At 34.5% G+C, this 8,512-nt stretch overlaps 1 non-coding gene across 1 annotated transcript; it reads right to left on the bottom strand.

The window, feature by feature from the left end:
• Window positions 1-4,755: 4,755 nt before the first annotated feature.
• On the bottom strand, window positions 4,756-4,827 carry Trnaa-ugc. Its single transcript has one exon. It is a non-coding gene; the product is annotated as a tRNA-Ala (tRNA).
• Between the last annotated feature and the right edge of the window lie 3,685 nt (window positions 4,828-8,512).

The raw sequence follows: 8,512 nt of genomic DNA, 5'->3' as shown, positions 1-8,512 counted from the left end.
TAATGACCCCAGTAATGGCAGGATTATGCTGGCCAGATAGCAGGAATTTATATTCCAGACCAAGTAACCACCCTCGTGCGGCCCCAGTTAGTTCGGTTTACCATACAGATCGAATGTACATTCAGCCGTCACGCGCCCTGTGTCATCCCTAAGTTGCATTAGTCTTTGCTCATGTAAGAGCCCTAACTGCTGGTAGTAATTGTCAAGGAATTTTTGTTCTTTGGTGTATCATCAATGTGTAAATATATACACATTTTCAAAAAGAGGACAAGTGATTCATGTACGTCTATATTCATATGATTTCTTCATGTGCAGTTTATGTATATTTGTGTATCTTAATTTTCATAACTATTAAGAAATTGCGATGATTATAGCTTTCCTAAATTTATTACTAAAAGCTCATTACTACTTTTTTATTTTAAGTGGATTTGTAATTGATTACATTGAACACTTAAAAGAAAAGGTACAATACAATTGGAAATTTGAATAGACCTTTCTGAGAATGTAATTCGTGACCTCTTGGTTAAAAATCCGCAGCCTTCCCTCTAAGCTACGGAGAAGGTCAGATCAGTCCTATTAAAAATCGTGACCTCAAGACTGATGTTCTTATGGCCTCATGCTCTTTTTTACCGTTTCTGAGAAACCTATCTGGTCAAAGTCAAAGTCACACCTTTTATTGCCGTGGACAATATAATAACTATATGGTAAAAGCCACATCGGATAAATCTATAATTTTTAAATTACCGCCCACTCGCCAGATCTCTCTACCGCCAACGCCAGTGTCAGTCTTCTAGATTGGAGGTCTCCCACCTATAATCCAAAAACTTATTAGACACTATAAAATGCCTTAGACGCTAAAAGGAGTTTCAAACGATTTTTAACGCCTTGGGCATTAGGTCCTTTTTCATTAAATCGGGGAATCTGTTAATGAAACGGACACCTGCCTGCGAGAGAACTACCGTTCTGTGTCACCTAGTTCGGTAGGTGGCTCTGCCTCTCGTTTCATATCCATGTACGTCTCGGCCCCTGATCAGAGCATATTTTGACATATAGAATAAAACTGCTTTCAAGATGTCAACAGAGTCAACAGATGCAATATTTTAAAAGCTGGTCGGCACGACTCTGAAGTTCATGTTAGTGATTATTCTGATCACTTTCTTTTGAAGTTTGAAAACTCTCAAAATTTTGAATGTTTAAACAAGCTCCCCACTAAACCACTCCACCAGCATCAGATAATGGCACAATCTTCGTGTTGCATACAGCATCATGATGATTGATGTGATCATCATAAATTCGGTGGCAACACTACAACACACGTGTGAGTCTCCGACACGCAGTAACTGGCTCAGCACTGGATGTAACTTATACATTTTCATTCTTTTTTATTATCATGGACGAGATTAGAAATTGTTTAGAAGAATTTTCGTTAGTTAGTTTTTTTCGTCAAACTTAGACGAACTGAACGTTGTATCGAATCAGTCTTCTAAGGGTAACAGATACCACCTAAGCAACTGAGGCAGCAACCCGTTTATTGCCGATCAAGAACTTCCTTCGAATTGTAAAAAACTCCACTTTACTACACCTCCCATGGGTACTTTTGTTGAACTGTTTTCAAAAGTCAGAAAGGGTACTTCTAGTTTATCGTTGCACACGGTATAAAAAATACCATTCGTTGGCATCAGCATCCATCTCCGAACTGAAATACCTACGGAACAATCGAACGATCTTAACTTGTTGATCGATAAACAAGTACAAAATGTTTAATGTCTGCTGTAGTTTCAAGGGTCACTGCTATTCGACCAAGACCACTGAAAAAAATTGGAGAGAGAAGTCTAACTGCAACACGATTAACAGCGCGATTTACTGCCAGACCTAGAAACTACCATTAGAGACATATAACGCTCCAGGCCTAGTGGCGAATTCTGTTGACTGGTTATTGATCTCAGTGAGACACCTTGGTTTGAATTGTCTTGGATCAAGATATAAGGGAATGTGTTCGTCCATTTTCTTAGACCTCATGTTGAAGTCCACACGATGTCTTCGGATACAAAAATCTATAAAATACTCGTAAACGCATATTCTCTTAAGATTAATGTTGAAGCTGTTACATTACTAATTCTCATATTTTTGCACGTTTTGAAGACACGTCTCTGTGCGGATGTTTCCTGCTACACCTCATCCAGAGTTGTCTGAAGTTGTCATAGTAACAAACAGGTGATCGTTAGCAAAAGAATTAATGTTGCCTCTGGATCTCAATTCCGGGGACAATATCTCGGGGATCATCTATAAAGACAGGAACCACAACGGGCCTACAACTTGACTCAAACCCATGCGGCAGCCCGCTTAAATATTAGCAGTGGTAAAATGGCTCGCACAGTTAAATATCTATGTTCATCAACCAAACACCTTTATGTCTAACACGGTGATTTGGACAGGCTCAGGCAGTGGAGCGATCCAGATTATTATTTTCCTCTTCTATAGAAAGGCTGAATGGTATAAGAGAGATTTAAAATAGGCCCTTACCAACTTTACTAGGAGGTTCAAATGGCACATGTTCTGGAAAGACTGACCCGCATCTTTTCCGCGGTAAACAACGATGGCCTGTGCTCAATTTCACAAAAAAATCCGAGGGCTGATGTTTTTAACAACCCATCTCAACGCAACATACAAGTGATGAACGTTTAGAATGCACCAAGAAGCAATTTGATATTGTGGGGATTTCTCTATTTCAAAAAATCCATTTCACTCTTTCCGGAACCCTGAATAACCCCGGGAAATTAAAATATTGTTGTATATAGGTTTCCAGATATTTTTGTTATGAGGTAAAATATATAGCAACTTACTTGCTTATGACCAAAATCAATGTTATAAAATATCCAGTTTTGAAGTGATCTTAAAACTTGTATCAAGATCTCTTGATGGAAAAAAGGATATTGAATCAATCAACACACACACACACACACACACACACACACACACCACACACACACACACACACACACACACACACACACACACACACACACACACGCACGCACACGCACGCACGCACGCACGCACGCACGCACGCACACACACACACACACACACACGCACACACACACACACACACACACCACACACACACACACACACACACACACACACACACACACACACACATAATTTGATGAGCTTGCTCCATGTGCTTTAATTTTAATCTGTTGTAGTTTTCATCAGGGCATTGTGGTAGTTGGTGTATTCCTTTTAATTTAAAACACTCTTCAATTTTGTCTTGTTTGTGTTCTAGACAATGTTTTGCCAATGGTTTCTCTTCATCTTTATGAAAAATGTCAAACCTATATATATATATATATATATATATATATATATATATATATATATATATATATATATATATTTCTGTGTTTGATTAATTTCATATATATTTATGTAGGCTATGTGCTCATGTAATTAGAACTGCAGTTTTAATCAAAAGGATCGATTTAACAAAATTAAATAAACCGAATCCAGTAACAACTGAAATAACTTAAAACTTAACTATAAACAGCATAATTGTTATAATTTCGTAGGAAAATTAAATTTTGAACTATTATTAAAGGTGTAAACGATACATTAATCCAACCAAAACTCTCTAGGAGTGGAAATTATGAAATACGGTATCTGTTCTGTAAGGATTTTAGAAATCGTTTTAAAAATTTAGCATTAAATTAATATACACTATACTGGTCTGTAAGTATTATTTTGCACTAACTTATTCTTTAAGTTATATCTATTTTGTTTACCGTATTAGTATAATTACTCAAATGTATAAATTAAACATTTTATGTTTCGTTGGAAAGAACCACTTTGTAAATTGTCGTACTGTAGTATCTTAATTCGCTGTACAATACAGTCATTTTATAACTTGTCATGTTGTCCAATTCAGATTGGAGATAGTTCCGCCGCTTGTCAGAGGAGCAGCACTGACTGGGAAACAAAGGCTATACAACTAGTTCCACCATTTATTGCTAGAGCGCAGTACAAACTAGGCAACCCACCAAGGTAGGCCTATACATAACGCTGAACCAATTACAAAATGTGGATTGAATTGTGCCTGAATGTATCTTTTGTTGCTAAACGGAAACAATAAAATCTTTTTCGATAGCAGATGTTTATGACTGATAGAATAATAGGAAATAGATTCTGAATTGTATTATTAATGTCGAGATCAAAGATGCATTATGATATTATATTGGAAATATTGCAATAGTATTCGTGTTTTACGTATAATAAAAGATTATCGTACGTCTACGTTTGCCACTGACTAATTTACTGTAATAGTATAAAACAAATAATGAGAACCTATTATTGTTACATGGATATTTATGTGTTTTTATTATTTATCATGTATTAATTTATTTATTGTTTAGGAAAGTAAATATAATCTAGGTAAAATGGTGACGTGAATATCAGCTATTTGTTTGTATGGAATAAAATGTAAAAATATAATGAAGTATTCAGTTAAATCTTAATGTTTCCTTTAAATTTGGATTAATAGAAAAAAGTCCAACTTTGTGTTTAACGGTGTGACTTCAATGTGGAACATAATATTGCTGACAGATAGGTGAAACAGACCGTATTTTATTTTGTTGACATGCATCAAAATAACAATTTGATCTCTAAAATAAAATAATTCACTATTGAACCAACAAACTGATGTGCGATTGAATTATAGAACAATATTTATTTTATTGATTCAAGCAAAAATTAAGCTGGAGATGCCGGGGATCGAACCCGGGGCCTTTCACATGCAAAGCGAACGCTCTACCACTGAGCTACATCCCCGCTGATGTGTTAAGAGAGAAATTAGCAATACATAAGTTTTAAGCACTTAAATATATATTATGTGTTTTGTGTTTGTATTGTGTATTAAGAAAAGTATGAAACAGTGTTCAGATTAAAAGTAACTTATTCTGCCTACTAGACATTTAGAAGCTGGTCAAAAAATCTCATCTCAAACCCAAACATATTTCACTGTAGAATCTTTTAGTAGCTAGCTCAGTGATAATGATTATTTGTTTATACAATTTGCTTATAATAAAGTTTTTCCCCATAAGACAGTAAGTTTGGAATTAAGTAAAAAAAACTGCACAATTGCAGTTTGTGCAATTAATAAATATTCTTCTCGCAGAATTCATACTCATATAGTGAATTAATTTATAAATTATGGAGTTTTAAACGCAAACACATTATTCGACACTTCGAATTCTTACATGAATTTACGAACTTACAGAATAGAACGTTCTGTATTTAAGTTATCAAATATATATTTCCTTCGACTTGAAACGTAGCTGAGAATTAAGTACCCAATCTTACTGAGACATAAGTTTAATGCTGATAAGACAAAACCAGCACCCATCCATCCTACAAAGTGCGTGAAGCCTAACAAGTTTTGATACGAGTTATTCTAAAATTATTTTATCTCTAAATACACAAATTAGTGCTTCCTTATTCATAAACCTAAAAATAACCTAAAAAGCTTTAAGACTATAAATTGATGAGATGTTTATTTGTATGCAATGCTATGGCCAATAATTTCAAAAGAATCCTACACTACCTTTAAAGAAATGCTAATAACTAGTTAAGGTTCATTGCTATCTTACTCAGTACTGTTATCTGTAAGTCTGGCAGGTAATCATTTTTATTTGCGGTTGTTTTATTGCAGCCTACTTGCTCTAAGCTGTGCTTTAAATTATTGAACACAGAACAGTCATAGGTTAGAATCTCAGATCATTCAAAAAATCACATAGGTTTGACTTGACACAAGGACTTAAGAAATATTTTAATACATTCAAGAATGGTTAGCGTAACTAATATTGACATCAGTTAAGGTCTTAATAATATGTATCAATAGTTTTATGAAAATAATTTTTGCAGTATCATCTGTGCAGTTGTAGATCAATGCACACATATATTTCGTTATAAAACGTAACGCGACTGATAAATATTAGAGGTTACCAATATTGCTGATTACAACAAGTGCAGCATTCGCTGGAGGCTCTCACATATAAGTCTATCCTTACACCACCTCTTCACCATTACCCCTTACAAAACTGGCCACTGAAGATAGCCTGTCCACCCTCACCGAAGGTCGCAGCTACAACTATACAAACTTGACAACAGAGTTGCGTGTTCACGCCCCCAGGCAGACAGAGGTGGACGAGGGTGAAAGTGAGAGAAAGTGTTATCGGTGAGTATTTCCGGGGTAAACACGTCCACCCCTGTTGTGGCCAGCGGAAACACTTCCCTTTCTGTGGGCAGTGCCGGTCTTGTTGGAGATTTGATGTTTGTTTGTCCCTCAAGTTCCATACAAACCGAAAAACAAACGCTTAGCGTCAATTTTTTTCCGTCACTGTGATAGATAGCTCTAGACTCGAGAAGTATCTCATTTTTCAGTTCTTAAATTGTGAATGGGCAGAGAAAATGTTAAACACCCTGGTTGTTTCACTAACCCAAATCTAAAGTTGCTAAGGAATCATCACGTAAACATGTGGGGGGAGGGTCGATCAGGGGGCCAATACTCTCAGAAAACTTACAAACTAAAACAGATACTAATTTGTTCACGTACGAAATTCAAAACAAGAAACACTTTCTTTAGATTAAAATAGTTTTCAATAACATTTTGTAACAGTTTCAATAGTTGTTTAACTATTTATTACGCTTAATAAGCATGCGTAGGAGCGTCGGAAAGAGAAAACTTGGCTAGGCTCCAAGGCAGAAATGTTCTATTTTATTAAATAAACGTCACTTAAAACACCAATATACAATATATCATAACAATGTATTTTGTGCACAGCATATGATGTATAATAGTAAACAATGAATTAGGAGAGGCCAGGCGCTCATAATAAGCTTATAACATTCTTTTAAACCAAAATGAGTTTTTATTGTTAAGAATAAAAAAATCACTTTTTGTTCAATAGAACATCTTCAAAAACAACGCAATGAAACGTAGGTGTTACTAACTAAATGCCACAATAAACAAACCAAACAAGAGTAACTAATTAATAATTTGTATTTAATACTATATTTATTTAATAATGGAATTTAAATGTATATTACTGGTCAGTGTTAGAGAATACTTAACACTCTAGGGGCTGGGAAAATATTACTTCTGTCACTGTACGTCAGTGTCTGTTCGTACAATATTACGAAAATGTAAACTACCAAAATATGCCGAGAAGTATTTCTCTGTAGACTATAGATGTTGCATGAAACTTAACTTCTACAAGGACAAGAATGGCTTTTATGATGGCACATGTACAACTATGGAATAATAGCCATTGAAACCTATCACTAGGTGGCTGTTATAATGTTTCTATGGTCTGGCAGGGGAATATAAAAATTGCTTTTCTGTATGATTGTCTGGCTGTCTATCTGTCACCAGGATATCTCATGATTGAAAAGAGCTATGACCTGAAATTGTCCATGTATCTCCTTCCTACCTTGTACCTAGAAGGAAAACAAAATATTGTTTAAAGAATAGTTTTTATAGGATACAACTAATTATACACTGACAAGTTTTATGGACGTACATGTGACTATTTTCTCCACATAGTAAAATTTATATTTCTCTTACAAATAAATATTAGCCTATGCACATTTAAATGCCAATTCAATTTGCTAGAACTGTTTATATCGTATTCCCATATAACAGTGCTTACAAGAAAAAATAAGATTTTATCTAAAGACAGCTGTTAGAGTTCGATTGGGTACTTTACAAATTACAATTAATTTTTACTCATGACCATTTTTAAAAGATCATTTTAAAAATAGAATAACGAACATTTTTAGTGATGAATTTTAAGTATTTGAATTAATAACAAATTAGAGAACTCTTGTGATCAGACTCACAGAAAAACTGCTGAAGATGAAGATAGGAACGTTTTGCAGTATTCATAGAATAGATTACTGGAATAATAACATGTTTACACTTTTCAATGTCTAATTGCCTTCAGTAATATTTGTTTTAAAACAAATCTTCCTAGCACTAATCTTCTAGCACTATGTTTTACTGACAAAGTGTAATTTTTCTACACATAAATAATTTATATAAGTCTTAAATCTAAAAAAAAAATGTCATTTAATGAAGTTAAAATCCACAATTTTGAAAAACTACTTAAAAGAATGTTGGCCATGTTTCATGTTCGTGTTTCTTTAAGCCTGGTTACAACAAAACCTGCTATAAATGCTTAATATTTCTCGTTGAGTGTAAAAAAATTCAAAATTTTTCGTCTTCACAGAAGCCATTTTAAGGAGGTGTGACTTTAGACATTTTAAAATGTAACCCAACCAATAACCCGACTTCAATAAATATCAACTTACACGAATTTAAACGTTGCCAAATTCTATCTTTCGGGCAGTAAAACCCGATGTCAACATCTATTAGAGCTAGTATCCCACCCAATCTTGTTTCGTTTCTGGTACCAATGTTACACAAACTATTGCGTGAAGGCTTTCTCTTGACAGT

Source organism: Homalodisca vitripennis, chromosome 4 (assembly GCF_021130785.1).
Source record: "Homalodisca vitripennis isolate AUS2020 chromosome 4, UT_GWSS_2.1, whole genome shotgun sequence".
Taxonomy (NCBI): Eukaryota; Metazoa; Arthropoda; class Insecta; order Hemiptera; family Cicadellidae; genus Homalodisca; species Homalodisca vitripennis.
The sequence above is the reverse complement of the archived record's forward strand: the minus strand, read 5'-3'. Positions and strand labels throughout refer to the sequence as shown.